Source organism: Falco biarmicus, chromosome 4 (assembly GCF_023638135.1).
Source record: "Falco biarmicus isolate bFalBia1 chromosome 4, bFalBia1.pri, whole genome shotgun sequence".
NCBI classification, from domain to species: Eukaryota; Metazoa; Chordata; class Aves; order Falconiformes; family Falconidae; genus Falco; species Falco biarmicus.
In genome coordinates this window covers 17,113,120-17,125,783 of record NC_079291.1, presented here as the reverse complement: position 1 = coordinate 17,125,783, position 12,664 = coordinate 17,113,120, and the positions used below count along the sequence as shown (strand labels likewise).

At 43.7% G+C, this 12,664-nt stretch overlaps 1 protein-coding gene across 19 annotated transcripts in view; it reads right to left on the bottom strand.

The window, feature by feature from the left end:
• The window catches only part of ARPP21 (cAMP regulated phosphoprotein 21), a 146,083-nt gene extending 136,778 nt beyond the window's left edge, over window positions 1-9,305 (bottom strand). For 4 of the 19 annotated variants that reach the window (XM_056337991.1, XM_056337998.1, XM_056338000.1 and 1 more), the window contains exon 1: window positions 5,660-6,026. The gene's annotated coding sequence lies outside the window, so the exon portion shown is untranslated. The other 15 variants (XM_056338003.1, XM_056338005.1, XM_056338010.1 and 12 more) reach the window with 8 other exon arrangements.
• Between the last annotated feature and the right edge of the window lie 3,359 nt (window positions 9,306-12,664).

Here is a 12,664-nt window from a genome sequence, read left to right as displayed (position 1 = left end):
CACCAAAACCAAGATGCACGCACTCCCTGCAAAAAAAAGCATGACAATCTGGCTCTCATAGTTAATGATAAAATGAAAATTTACAAAATGCTTTCTGTATTGAAGGCACAGGGAGACTTCAACTCATGAGGCAATAAAAATAAAAATACTGCAATAGGATTAATTAATGACAAAATTATTAGCTGTTCAAGCATGCTTTTGATGACAGAATTTAATTCATAGCACATAAAACTGGCTCTGATGATTTGATGAATCCAGTAAAATCACTGCTGTGTGGCCATAAAGACTGGGATAAAACAGAAGCCTGAAAGTAGCTGATTCATATATATTTGATTTTTATGTTTTAGTATAGACTGCAAACAAAAGACTTTTTTTTTTTTATTATTTCTCAGAGTACTTAATAGTGGGGAAAGGGGTGTAGAGGCTTTTGTTAGGTTTGGGGTTTTTTGTTTAATTGCTGATTATCTTTTTAACACCGTCTTGCTGACCATTTAAGCTTTTCTCTGACTCAAAGGCTTGAAGGCATCCAAATGAGGGAAAACAGTTTTATCAGTCAGACAATGTCACTAAGCTTTGACAATTTTAACACAGGCACTGTATTATCAGCTCATAAATAAATCATAGTATTGCCTAAGACTAAATGAGAAATATACCAGAAAGCATTAAATTACAAGAATACTTGTCATAGGATTTTGCTTTCCCATGGTACTCTTCTTCTTAACTGTGACTCTTGGCCTGAAAAGATCAAGAGCAGACATCTGATTTGGAGAAAGAAGCATAAAAGACTCCTAGTTTCTTTGTGAGCAACATTTTCTTTCACTTATAAAAATGCACTTCTCACCTTACATGCTTCAACATATGCTATGTGAACATGTCTGCCCCGAGAACAGTCTTGCGTAGTTACTGCCTCCATATATTGCCAGTGACTAGAAAATACTCTAAACCCCCTGCTTCAGAAAGTCATTGGATAGCCAAATCATAATTTTCAAATTCCCAGCTGTCACTGCCTAACTACGCCTTCTGCATTTCAGCTAAGTCATGCTGCATGTCATTATCACTCTCTCACACTTCATAGCATCTTCAACGTTAACAGAAAAACCTGTGGATTGTCTAGTATTTTCGTATTTTTCACAATGTTTATCACAGTAGCAATTGCTTCACCTGAACAGTCCTTATGAACTCACTCCCGCAAAATGTTATGTTGTTTACTCCTTGTTTCTTTGTATTTCTCCCCATATTTAGTCTGCTTCTTCCTCTCAGTAAAAGGGAATTTAAGTGTTAAGTTGGGGGCGGAAGTGTGATGTAACATTTTCATATACCAGCTTATTACTTAGGAATCTGGAATGATCTAACATAGCTTAAAAATCTCACCATACAATTAAAAACCAACACATCTGAGTGGAAGGAGACCTTTTCAGCAACTCCTTTTTCCAAGGAACCATAAAGAAGTGTACTGATGATGGATTACCTGAAAGCCTGGAAACCACAACAGTGAAAAAGGAAGCAGTAGTAAATATTGGCAACATTATTAACAGGTGGAAAAGGGCAATTGCGATAAGATATTATGAAAGTGTTTGCTAAGGGCTTCTTTCCTAAAGCTGACACAAAGCTCCAATACTCTTCCCCTGGCATTAATCCAATACTTAACTTTAGACTGCATATGCCGCACAGTAAGTATTACAGTATTAGGTATTCTTATAAATTAAGCTAAGGAAAAATGTAGGAGACCTCTAGATATAGGGAGCACTCTTACACAGGGCCACTGATAGTGCATCATCAAGTTTACCTACTGTAAAACCACCACATGAGATAATGTGGAGCCTAAAACTGGAGTTCAAACGCTGAAGAAAATTAAGAGCAGTTTAGCTCTTAAGTCCTATAACTAAGCGGTTTGGACCTTCACTGACAAATGAGGGCTTACTTGGCAAGAATGCCTCATAGATGTTATTTATCAAAAAAATGAGTCTTAATTAAAGCAGAAAGTGTTGTAGTTTTATAGAAGAATGTATTTTTTTTTATTTTTCTAATCAATTATGTGTGCGTGCACACTGGCATACTCGCGCAAACCACAGTGTCTGTTATTCTGACTTGGGTGTAAGCCCCCTTCTTAAACCCATGAAAAACATATCCTGCCCACGAACAGTAACCAGTATATCTACCTGAATTTATAGGCATGTTTAATATATTTTAAAAACACAACAACAAAACAACATGACCAGACACGAGTCATTCCTTGCACTTGATCTGAGGGCATTTCCTTGTTAGAAGGGCTTATCATTAAATTATTATGTAAAAATATATTTGTAACATGTAAATTTATTTACATCTACATGTTTCTAAAAGTCACCATTTCATATATGAAGCGGAAAAATTAGAAAACAAAACAAAAAGCAGGAATTAATCAGGCAGCTTTATCATCCAGGGGTGACCTGTGCTGCTGAAGACTGGAATAGGTCTCATTTCACAACTATAAAAAAAACCACCAACAACAACCTAGATGTGTGACCTCACATGGTTTGCATAATTTATCCGCAATTCAATTTACCCAGCCTTAAAATGGGGAAATCCTACTTACCTGGATTGCAGTTTGTCATCAAAATAGAATGCACCCTAGAAATGCATGTTACCATACAAAGGTGTCCACACACAGTACTTTTAAGTCTTCAGAATCAAGTGCTCTCCACTGGAACATACAGAGTCTTTGTCATGTATTACTTGTTTGATGAATGTTTCAATCTTCTAGAAGAAAAAGTGACCCATTTGCTTGACTTACTACCTGCTAAGAACATTAATACATAACTTGAAATCTAATAAATGAATGAACAGGGGACAAAATGATTTTGCAAGTTTATTGCACGGTAGTTACATTACTTCTCAACTGGCCAACCTTTAGTGGTATTTTTGAAAATAGATTACTTAACACAAATAGCATTTCCTTTAATTAGTTACGTAAGTTACAAATTCTCTTTACAACTGAGCAAATAAATTGAGCTGGGAGCACTCACTGGATCAAGCCACTCATTCCTGAGTAGTCCCTATAAACAAGGGTTTGCCAATCTGCCAAAATCATTTTCCTGCTCTGAAATTAATGCCATCAAGATCAATAATACCACTCAAAGCAAGTTACAGATCCTGTATGTCTCAAGCAGAGGGGCGTATCATCAGTTGGTGTAAATCTATACTGTTCTTAAAACCAATGGAACTACACCAATTTACAGCTGCTGGAGATTTGTCCCTGTGTCTGTCTTTAGCACTCATAAAACCATTGAACTAAACCAGACACACTTCCAAACATAAAGCTCCCACTGACTGTAGGAAGAGTGATGCCTACAGAAGGAAAGACTGACTATAAGCACGCCATCCTAGAATCAGTGCACTTTTTTTTCCCCTGCCCTATTCATTGCAAGTTTAAAGTTAGTTGTTAAAATCATAACCTGGGAGGAAGCCAAGAATGCATCGGATCTTAAAACTTCTTAGGTTTCTTTTATGTACTTCCAGAAATTCTTTTTAATAACAGTGATTTATCAGGCCAAGTCCAGTTTACTGCAGTCATGCAAATAACCCCGGTAAAGCCCACAGGAAAAGCAGCACTGTCAGGAAAACATGATTTGGCCCACAGTTTTACCACAGCAGGATAAAGTTTCAAAGCAACTGTTGCACTGTTCTCTCTCTCTGAGTTCTATCAGTTACACCTGTGTTAAAAATCTCATTGTGTTTCCTCTATCACCCTTATGTATTTTTTCCTTCACGGGTACAATGCAGCACAACACCCGCCTGAGCAGCCCTCACTGGCATACTTAGCCCTGGGCCAGTCAGAAGGACTAGCACAGAGCAGAAAGAAACAATTGCCTGAAAAATGATTTTGCAGGAGGGGTACTCAGCCGTTTCTTAGACCATCATCCAGTAAAACTGTAGGCAACAGAGATAAAATACAGTTGTTTTACAGAAGACATCTTTAATCAAGGCAAGTTTCTCTATATGATTCTGAGTGCACGGACTGTTGCGGATAGCTAATAAATGTATTTCTGACTACAGATACAAAGAACTAAACAAGGCAGTTCTTCAAAAGTATCTACATACATCTTGCATAACGGCACACGCTGTAGTCATCTATAGGTATTTTCCTTTACACAAATATCGCAAGAGGTTTACAGCTGCTCACATTCTGCGAGCATTACATGCAAGAATGATTTTTAATATCAGCTTAATTAACTTTTAACTGCAAGGAAGAAAAACTCAAAATCACTGCTTCAGGAGGCTACCAATAAGAACATAAATAGTTAATCATCAAAACTGGTTAGCACAAGACAAAAAAAATATTTTGAAGATGTTCCTTAGCGCTACTCCACTGTAAGACATTTCAAAATTGAAAAAAGAATTCAAATGGAATATTCCTCAACTTAAGTATACCCACATACAATCAGATTTATCAACAGCACAAAATAATTTCCTATCTACAGTTTGTTTCATACAACTTTAAGATATTTTTTTAAATCATCTTAGACGCCACCAGTCCGATTTAAAACCAACTAATCGATCACCCTTCTGCACAGCTGCATTTTCTTTCATTAATGTAATAGAAATATTTGAGGGATTTCCGTTTTTACCTTTGCATTTTTCTTTTCCAGTATCCATAACCAATCATCGCTCTGCTCTTCCATTATGCTTCGCATATTGCAGAGTGAGAAGCATCTTCATTAAACAGTATTAAAAATAGAACACACCCGATCTCCCCACCGGAGCATGCTCTGACAGTGCTGATACCACAGCTCTCAAGGTAACCATGCCCAGCTGGGAACTGAGAGGCAAAGTCAGTGCGAGATTAGCAATTTGCAAGCCTAATTGTGCACACAAACTTGCCTCGATCCGTGACGAAGACTGCTAAAACAAAAAATCAGCGTGCAGTTAAATTATGCGACTGAAAAGTTGCAGGTCAGTTTACAGTATTTCTTTTTCCCCTCCCCATCACCCTCAGCTTCAATGGCTTTGTACTTGCCTAAAAATTTACATACGCCATTTAGAAGAATGCACACCGGGCATGCATCTAGCTCTGTGCAATGGTAGAGAAGTCAAACAGGTGATCAACAAACACTTGTGCCGCTCTTCAATGCCTTTGTTTCCCCTCTCGGCACATTTACAGCAATGTCACACGCGACAGCAGGATGAATTTGAGCAAACCCGCACACACCTGGAAGCGCAGACAGGAGGGAGAGCAGAGGCGCAAAAACACACCTAGCACAGGAAAACGCACCCGAAATTTGAGTGTGTTCCCCCCGCTGGCTGAAACGGTAAATGAATGCAAACCAAAAAAAAAAAAAACAACCAACCCCAAAAAAACCCAAATCGACAATTAAACAAGACTGCGCAATGGCTGCATTGGATGAGCACGTCTTGGTTACATCTACAAGCCACATCGTTGAAACGCACACACATACAAGTAGGCAGAATTACACTAAGTGGAGTAACATTAACTGGTTGGGGTTTTTTTTTCATGAAAACAGACAGCTAAGATACCTAACAATATGACTGTAACTCCTGGAGTGTGATCCTCCTTCACTGCATGCAAAAGAAAAAAACAAAAACAAAAACAAAAAAAAAAAAGGAAGAAAAGAAAGAGAGAGATATGCTAAGGAAGCATCAAGTAATCTGTTGCCCTCACCTCGCCACCCGTAAGAACAATGCCAGTCACGCCAGCCGAGGCTTTCCCACCAGCACTGCGCGGCTTCTTAAAGCCTATCCCTCGGTGTTCGCACATCCGCGAGCAAAAGTTGAGGGTTTTACAGTTTGATACATTTTAGCTAAAACTACCACTGGGCGGAGGAAGGTCTCCTCCTCCCGCTCCCGCAGCTCCCTCCGCGGCGCCCCAGCCTCAGCCATCCCTCCCGGCCACCGGCTCCGCGCCCCAGCCCCGCCACCGCGCCCGCACCGGGGCACGGGCGGCTGCCGCCGGGAGGTACCGGCCGCCGGACGGACGCGGAAAGTTTGCAGAGGCGCCGCCGCCCTCCGCCCGCAGCCGCGAGCCCTGCGCGCCGCCCTACCTGGCGTTCGCCACCTCTACCCCGCCGCTCCCAGGTCCCATGCGAGGCTCCGGCTCCGGCACCGATACCATCCTGCCCCGCTAGGCTATGAATGATATCCCTTTTCCCCCCCTTTTTTTTTTTTTTTTTTTTTTTGTTTTGTTCTCCCTCCCCCTCTGGTAAATACCACATCTTAAGAGTCGGAATCCTGCGGTTGCTATAAATAATTGCACATCGCATGTAATAAACGCAAAGCCCGTCTCCATGCACAGCTCCTATTTCCCCTCTCCCTCGCTTCACATGCTCCAGCCGCCCTGACCTCAAAAATTAAAAGATCACGGGGGGTGGGGGTTGGAGGGGGGGAAGGGGGCGAATGGCTCCAACGAAATGACAGAAAACACATGCTGGAAGGAAAAGGAAAAAAAAAAAAAAAAAGAAAAGAAATCGCAACAACAAAGAACATCACGCCACACAAATGTCTACAGATTCTGCTTTGGCTTTTTTGGTTTTTTTGTTTGGTTTTTTTTTTTTCTTTCTTTTTTTGTTGCTTTTTTTTTTTTACCTTGCCTGCAAACGGGATCTGCCCCCAGCGTCTTGGTGGCTCGGGTTATTTTTTTGTTTGTTTGGTTTTTTTGGTTGGCTGGTTTGTTTATTTTGCTGCAGATATGCTGCTGTTACAGTACAGTGCCTGTCTTCCTGAAAGACATGGTCTCTTCCTCCGCCTCCGCCTCCTCCGCGGAGGAGATCCGCGCCGCGCTGCGCTGCTGGCCGGGCGCGGGGCTGGCCGGGCGCGGTGGCCGCGGCGGCGCCGCCCGACCCCCGCCTGGGGCCGGCTCCCCTCTCCTCGCCTCGCCCTGGTCCCGCCGCGCTGCCGCTGCCCGTCCTCGCTGCCGCGTCGCTCTGGGCGCCTGCCCGGCTGCCGCTGGCTCGCTGCTCTCTCTGCCTGCCGCCCGTCCTTTATCTGCCGCGCTCCCCGCCGTACTGCCTGCCTGCCACTCTCTCCCTCTCCCTTTCTCTCTCTCCCCGCCCACGCAGCGTGCTGCGCCTCGGACCGCAGACAGCGGCGCGTTTCTGTCGCTCCTCGCCGGCTCCGCGCTCAGCGCCGCCGCGGCTGGTGCTGACTCGGCCGCGCCAAGGGCCGCCGCGCAGGAGCCGGGGGCCCCGCCGCCATTGCGCCCGCCGCCCCCCCTTACCCCACCCAACCCCCCCGCGGGCACATGCCGCCCGCTGCGTGCCGGGGCGGGGGGCATCCGGGGCGGGAGGGCCGCCGGGGGGCTGCCTGTGCGCGGGGTGGGTATGGCTGTCGGTCTGGCTGGCTGTCGGCCCGTCCGTCCGTGTGGTTCCCCGCACGCCGACCCCTCCAGTCACACCGCTCCCCCCCCCCCCGCCCCAAGCCCTCCCCGTCAGCCCATCCCCAGCCAGGCGCAGAGACAAAGCACCGGAGCAGGGCTAATAAGGAGAAAGCTCGTTAATCTCCTCCGATTCCTTGCCATTTGCTCCCACCCACTCCCCATCGCCCCCACCCCCAAGAGAAGAGGGAAGAAAATGGGCCCTTGACTCCAGAGGACAGCTTTAGCGACGGTCTGGGGAGGGTGGGTTTAATTATTGTTTTTGCGGGTGAAGCCTGATAGCATCCGCACTGATCTGCCGAGCTGCTGAAAGGGGTTAAAAAAATAATAAAAAAAAAAAAAGACTGCAGCAGATTTTGGGTGGTAGCAGATGAGCCACTTAAAATGGGGCACATGGCACATGATCCCCTTTCCCCTCCCCTCCCCCTCCCCAGCATGTCTCTATCTGGGATCTGCCTCGATGATATTTCTCCAGGAGCCTCGCCAGGAGCCTCGCTGCACACCGTTGAGGCAGAGGCAAACAGACATTTCACCAGCACATGCATTTCCAATACATAAAACCCCTGCTATCCATTTAAAAACCGAGCCTTGTTTTACCCAATTGAATACATCCAGGCATTCGTTCTGCACCCAGCCGAGAAAAGGGCATTTACCTCTTTGCTAGGTGACTATTAATATGCAGTAAAATTATAGCTGTACAACGCCAAATGTAATTGCCATAGATCATTTAGAGCAGATCCAGCAATTCAGCTGCTGGAAATGCATGCTCTGTGAATAGCCATGCATCTGGTACAATGCCCTCTACTACAATAACCTGAAAGGAGACAGAAGCGTCTGGTACTAGCTGCAATTAGTAATTCTACACATCAAAAATAAACAGTCAATAAGTACAAAGCAGCAAGGTCCTATGAAATATAGTGATCATTTCTGTCTACAGTGATACAAATAACCCGACTCCCACAGACAGACAATTCTTATTTAAAATAAACAGTTAAAAATGCACTCCTTTCATCATGTACTTTCAGAAAGCCCTTGTTATAAAAGACAGTTTGCCAGAATTAACGAAATGTAGGTGTACCAGTCAAACACAGACAAATACACAGAAGGCTGGGAGGTAACATTTGCTTTAGTAGAAATTATCCTGGCACCCCTGGAATCCCTCTTTCCCCTCAGAAGCAAACACCTGCTTTTACCAGGGACCGCTGAACAGAATCAGACTGGAAGAATACAGCAAGCAATGAACCACAACGGGGTGCGCATTAGCAGCCTCTGGGTGCACGCCTCAAGTGATCAGAGGCATTCAGCCAGGCACACCAAAACCCGTTCTGCTAATGCATGTCCTGATGTGGCTTACTCCTAGGATGGTCACATGCGGCTCCATCTACGTTTAATGTCATTATTTAACGTTTCCTACACCGTGTCCTACAAGTTGCATCTGAAAGCAAAAAGACTGGCAGAAAGGCCATAAATGGCACGAGCATGCTACAGCTGGCAATGGGGGAAGGACCAGTTCTTTACTTTTGAAGTGTTTCTTTCAGCCATCTCCACTGTGGACCAAAGTTCGTTTCCCAAAATAGCTATCAAGCTATTCTATATCAAATAGTTCAAAACTATTTCGAACACACACTGAAGTGCAGAGGACTTCACCTGGCTGCTGCACATCATCCCCTCCCTCCCCAGAAGGGTACCCAGCTAAGGGAGAGAATGCGGCTGCATGAGGACATTAAAGCGGTACTCAGTCACGCCTTCACTAGACGGCTTGCAACTCGCCTACAAGGAGGAGTGGGGGTGAGGGGACTGAATGTTTCAAAACCTTACCCCAGTCACTAGACACAATGAACATGTAAAACAGCCACGTGTCCACAGCTTGTCTCCCACCGCTGGGATACTGGTGTGTCTTCAGGGTCGGAAGCGTCGAAGCTATGCATCAGATCTGTAAGCAGACAAAAATTCATCCAAGCTGTAGTCCTGGCAGTTCACTCTGTCCTGTGTGGCAGGATGTGCTTAGGGCAAGTTACTGAATGCTAAAAGATGCCAGCTGCAGCAACACCAAAAGAAATACTCCAGAAAGAAAACCAACCAGTGTCACCCCAGTATCATGCAGCTAGTTTTTCAACTGAGAATGGTGAGCAGCATCAAACACTGCATGAAATTACCTCCCTTTGTTGAGAAGTCGCCTCAGACCTTCTTGGTCAGATACGAATCTAACAGAATATGCACCTTACATCCTTTCTTCAGGACTTCTCTTAGTAGAAAGAAAAATCACAATCATGGATCATAGTATCTAAGATGTGGGGAACCATGGCAATGGTTTACTGCTGCCTGTGCTGAGCTGTAAACATGCACAGGGATAACTGTCCATTTAAGCCTCACAGAAATCAGCAAAAGCTGCATCTTTAAGCAGAGGCAGAACGAGACAAACTTTTCAGATATCCAACACCTTTTTCTGCCCGTTGCACAGCCAGATGTCAGTGGTAATCAGGAGGGAAAAAAAAAAAAAAAAAGACACAAGACCTACTTCTTCAAATACTTTCTTGACTAAAGCATTTAATTAACCCCCAGTGCATGCTCTCCAGCACTCTGGTCCTGCAAAATGCTCTGGTGCAATAGGACTACCCTGCATCAGTGAATCATAAGTGTGCTATATGTACACAAAATTGCAACAGGCAACACCAAATGCTTCAGCTGGAGGTATCTTTGAAACATGACAACAGTTTATATTACTTGTTCTCTGTGAAGCCCACTTTCTATGTTACCTCAGTTTCACTTAGAAATCAAGAACACCTTAGTGACTCTCAAAAACTGACATTAGATCAGAGGTAAGTGATGTCGGACAAACATACAGAGCTTCACGCAGTTCTGCAATCACAGGAGATTCCTGTAATAGAAAGCATGCAGTGTTACTTAATACATCAATAAAAGCTTGCATGACTGCATTTTCTTCTGCCTTTAGTAATTTTTCAGTGAAACAAAGCTAGCATATAAAGTCTGTTGTGTTTTGGAGTTATGGAATGATGCAGAATGAGGCACAATAGTGTAATGCACTAACTTTCAATGTGTTCTATCATAATCTCCTGTAAAAGTGATCAATCTCAGTTGTTGGGGTTTTCTAAAACATTTTACATTTTTATGTCCTACATGTTACAAACAAATTAATCATGCATAATTTGCAGATGGACTTAAAAATACTGCGTTTCTATTTAAAATGGCACTTGACACTATGTAAATATAGCCAAATTGCTCTAGTTTCAAACATGTCTCAGGAACAGCTGAAATATTTATGCCAGCTACAAAAAGGAAAATTAACCAAGCAATTTGTATACAGCTTGTACTGGTAGCTCAAATTTCATTAAAAAAAATGAAGCTTTATGCTATTCCCACTGAAGTTAGTGAGAATTTTGCAATGGACTTCATTAGGATTAAGATCAGGTACCTAAATCTAAGACACTCTCTTTGGAGGAAGATCAATGAACGACACTTTAAAAATATAATCTGTTGCTAGAGGAGCTGAGGAAGGTTTTTTTTTTTTTTCCCACTAAAAGCAAAGCATCATTTCTTTGTGTTTGACATTTCAAATCCCCCCCTTAGTTTCTTTTAGAAATCCCAAACTGTTTGATGTGCCGTATCTGTGTATCTTGAAAAAGATATTCCGGTGTGGAGTTCCTCACCCCACAAAAAAAAGTGGTCTGGTCCCCCCTTAAGACCAGAAACTGTAGCTCCTGCTCAGCTGTGATTCTCAAAAGAAGATTAGCAGGTATTTGAACTCTAGCTTTGACATCTAGCATTGGTGCAAATGGTCTTTCCTGTTGTACCCTTTTCCTTAATATATGTTTATAGGCAGGAGGACTGGGGGACTTTCAGAACACAGTGTTGGAGGGACAGTGGACTGTTTCACAGGCTGAAGGATGGCTGGCAGCTCAGAAAAGGAAGTTCCAAAGCAAGCCAAAGGCCACACATGGGGCTCAGCCTGGTATCCTGACAGTCATATTGTAGACAACATTCCAAAAGCTGTGACAGTTTGAGAAATTCAGGCAGAAGAGCTCAGTTGCTCTGGACAGAAGAACATCTCTGATGTAGGAACATCATCATGGTATTTTTTATAATATATGTGTGGTGTGCACGTTAGGGAAAAGAGAAAAAACAAGCTGTGGTGAGTAAGAGGAAGAGCAGTAAGAAGAGAGAGTCAGCGTGAATGTTGTGAGCTGTGGTGTTAGGATGGGCCAGAGAGAAAATGGTGAGAAAAAGAGGAGGAAGGAGAGTCCCAGGCAGGGAACATAGTGAGTTGGTTATCTTGAGACCTGTGATTCATTGTGGGGAATGTGCAGTACCTACACATATGAGAGTACTGTAGGGAAGAAATCAGGCTGAGGAAATTCTGAAGTCTTTCAATAGGATTTATGAGCTTTAATAATCCAACGGCTCAGGGTCACCTAAGAGCCCAGGAACTGCTTGGCTTACAAGTATGAGTGGCTCTGAGGAGACATATGACAAACATAGCGTCTGCAGGAGGGTAGTTACAGTACTCAGCATAGGAGTCATATGAATCAGAAACAAATTCACTAGCACAAAGCGGTTTCCCATCAAGATCTTACCAAGCAAAGTCTTCGTTGCAGCTCTTTGTCTAAAGCAAAGTATAAAAGCACAGCTTTCCTCCCAGCATACCGAGAAAACCAGACAAGCTTTGCTGACAATTTTCAGTTACCACAGTAAGATGCGGGTAATACAGGCTTTCGATACAGGTGTGCCTCTCACTGTTCAACCATCACTAGACCTACATCTGCCTTTAAGGTGTCCTGGCAAAAGGGATGCTTGGGGACTGGGGTACTTCATGGGTGAGCAAGTGGATCCAGGAAAAGACAGAGATGGGGAAAAAAGCAAAAAACAATCTCAAGAAGAATCCCCATTTACCTTCTAGAAATCCTGCCAAAGCAATATTAAGAATAGCAGTAAAACATGCTTATGGAGCTGTAGGCTTGGTTTAACACTCAAAAGTAACACCAGAATATTTAGAGAAGACCATCACACCAGCTGTAAGTAGACAGAGAACAATCATACAGACTGTGAGGTATTTCAGTTCAGCTATTTATGTCATGTAGTGAGGAGCCTGGGTCTTGGTAATGTTCAGCGCATCTCTGTTCTGTGTTTCAGTCAGGGCACATAGATGCAACCCAATGCAATGGCTGGTAAATAAGCAGTGCTGCTGTACAGACTGGACACCACATGAAAACCTAGAGAATGAAGTTGGCAAATGATTTGGAGGTGAAGACAAGACAACTTGCTGTGCCAGTCAACCCCTGT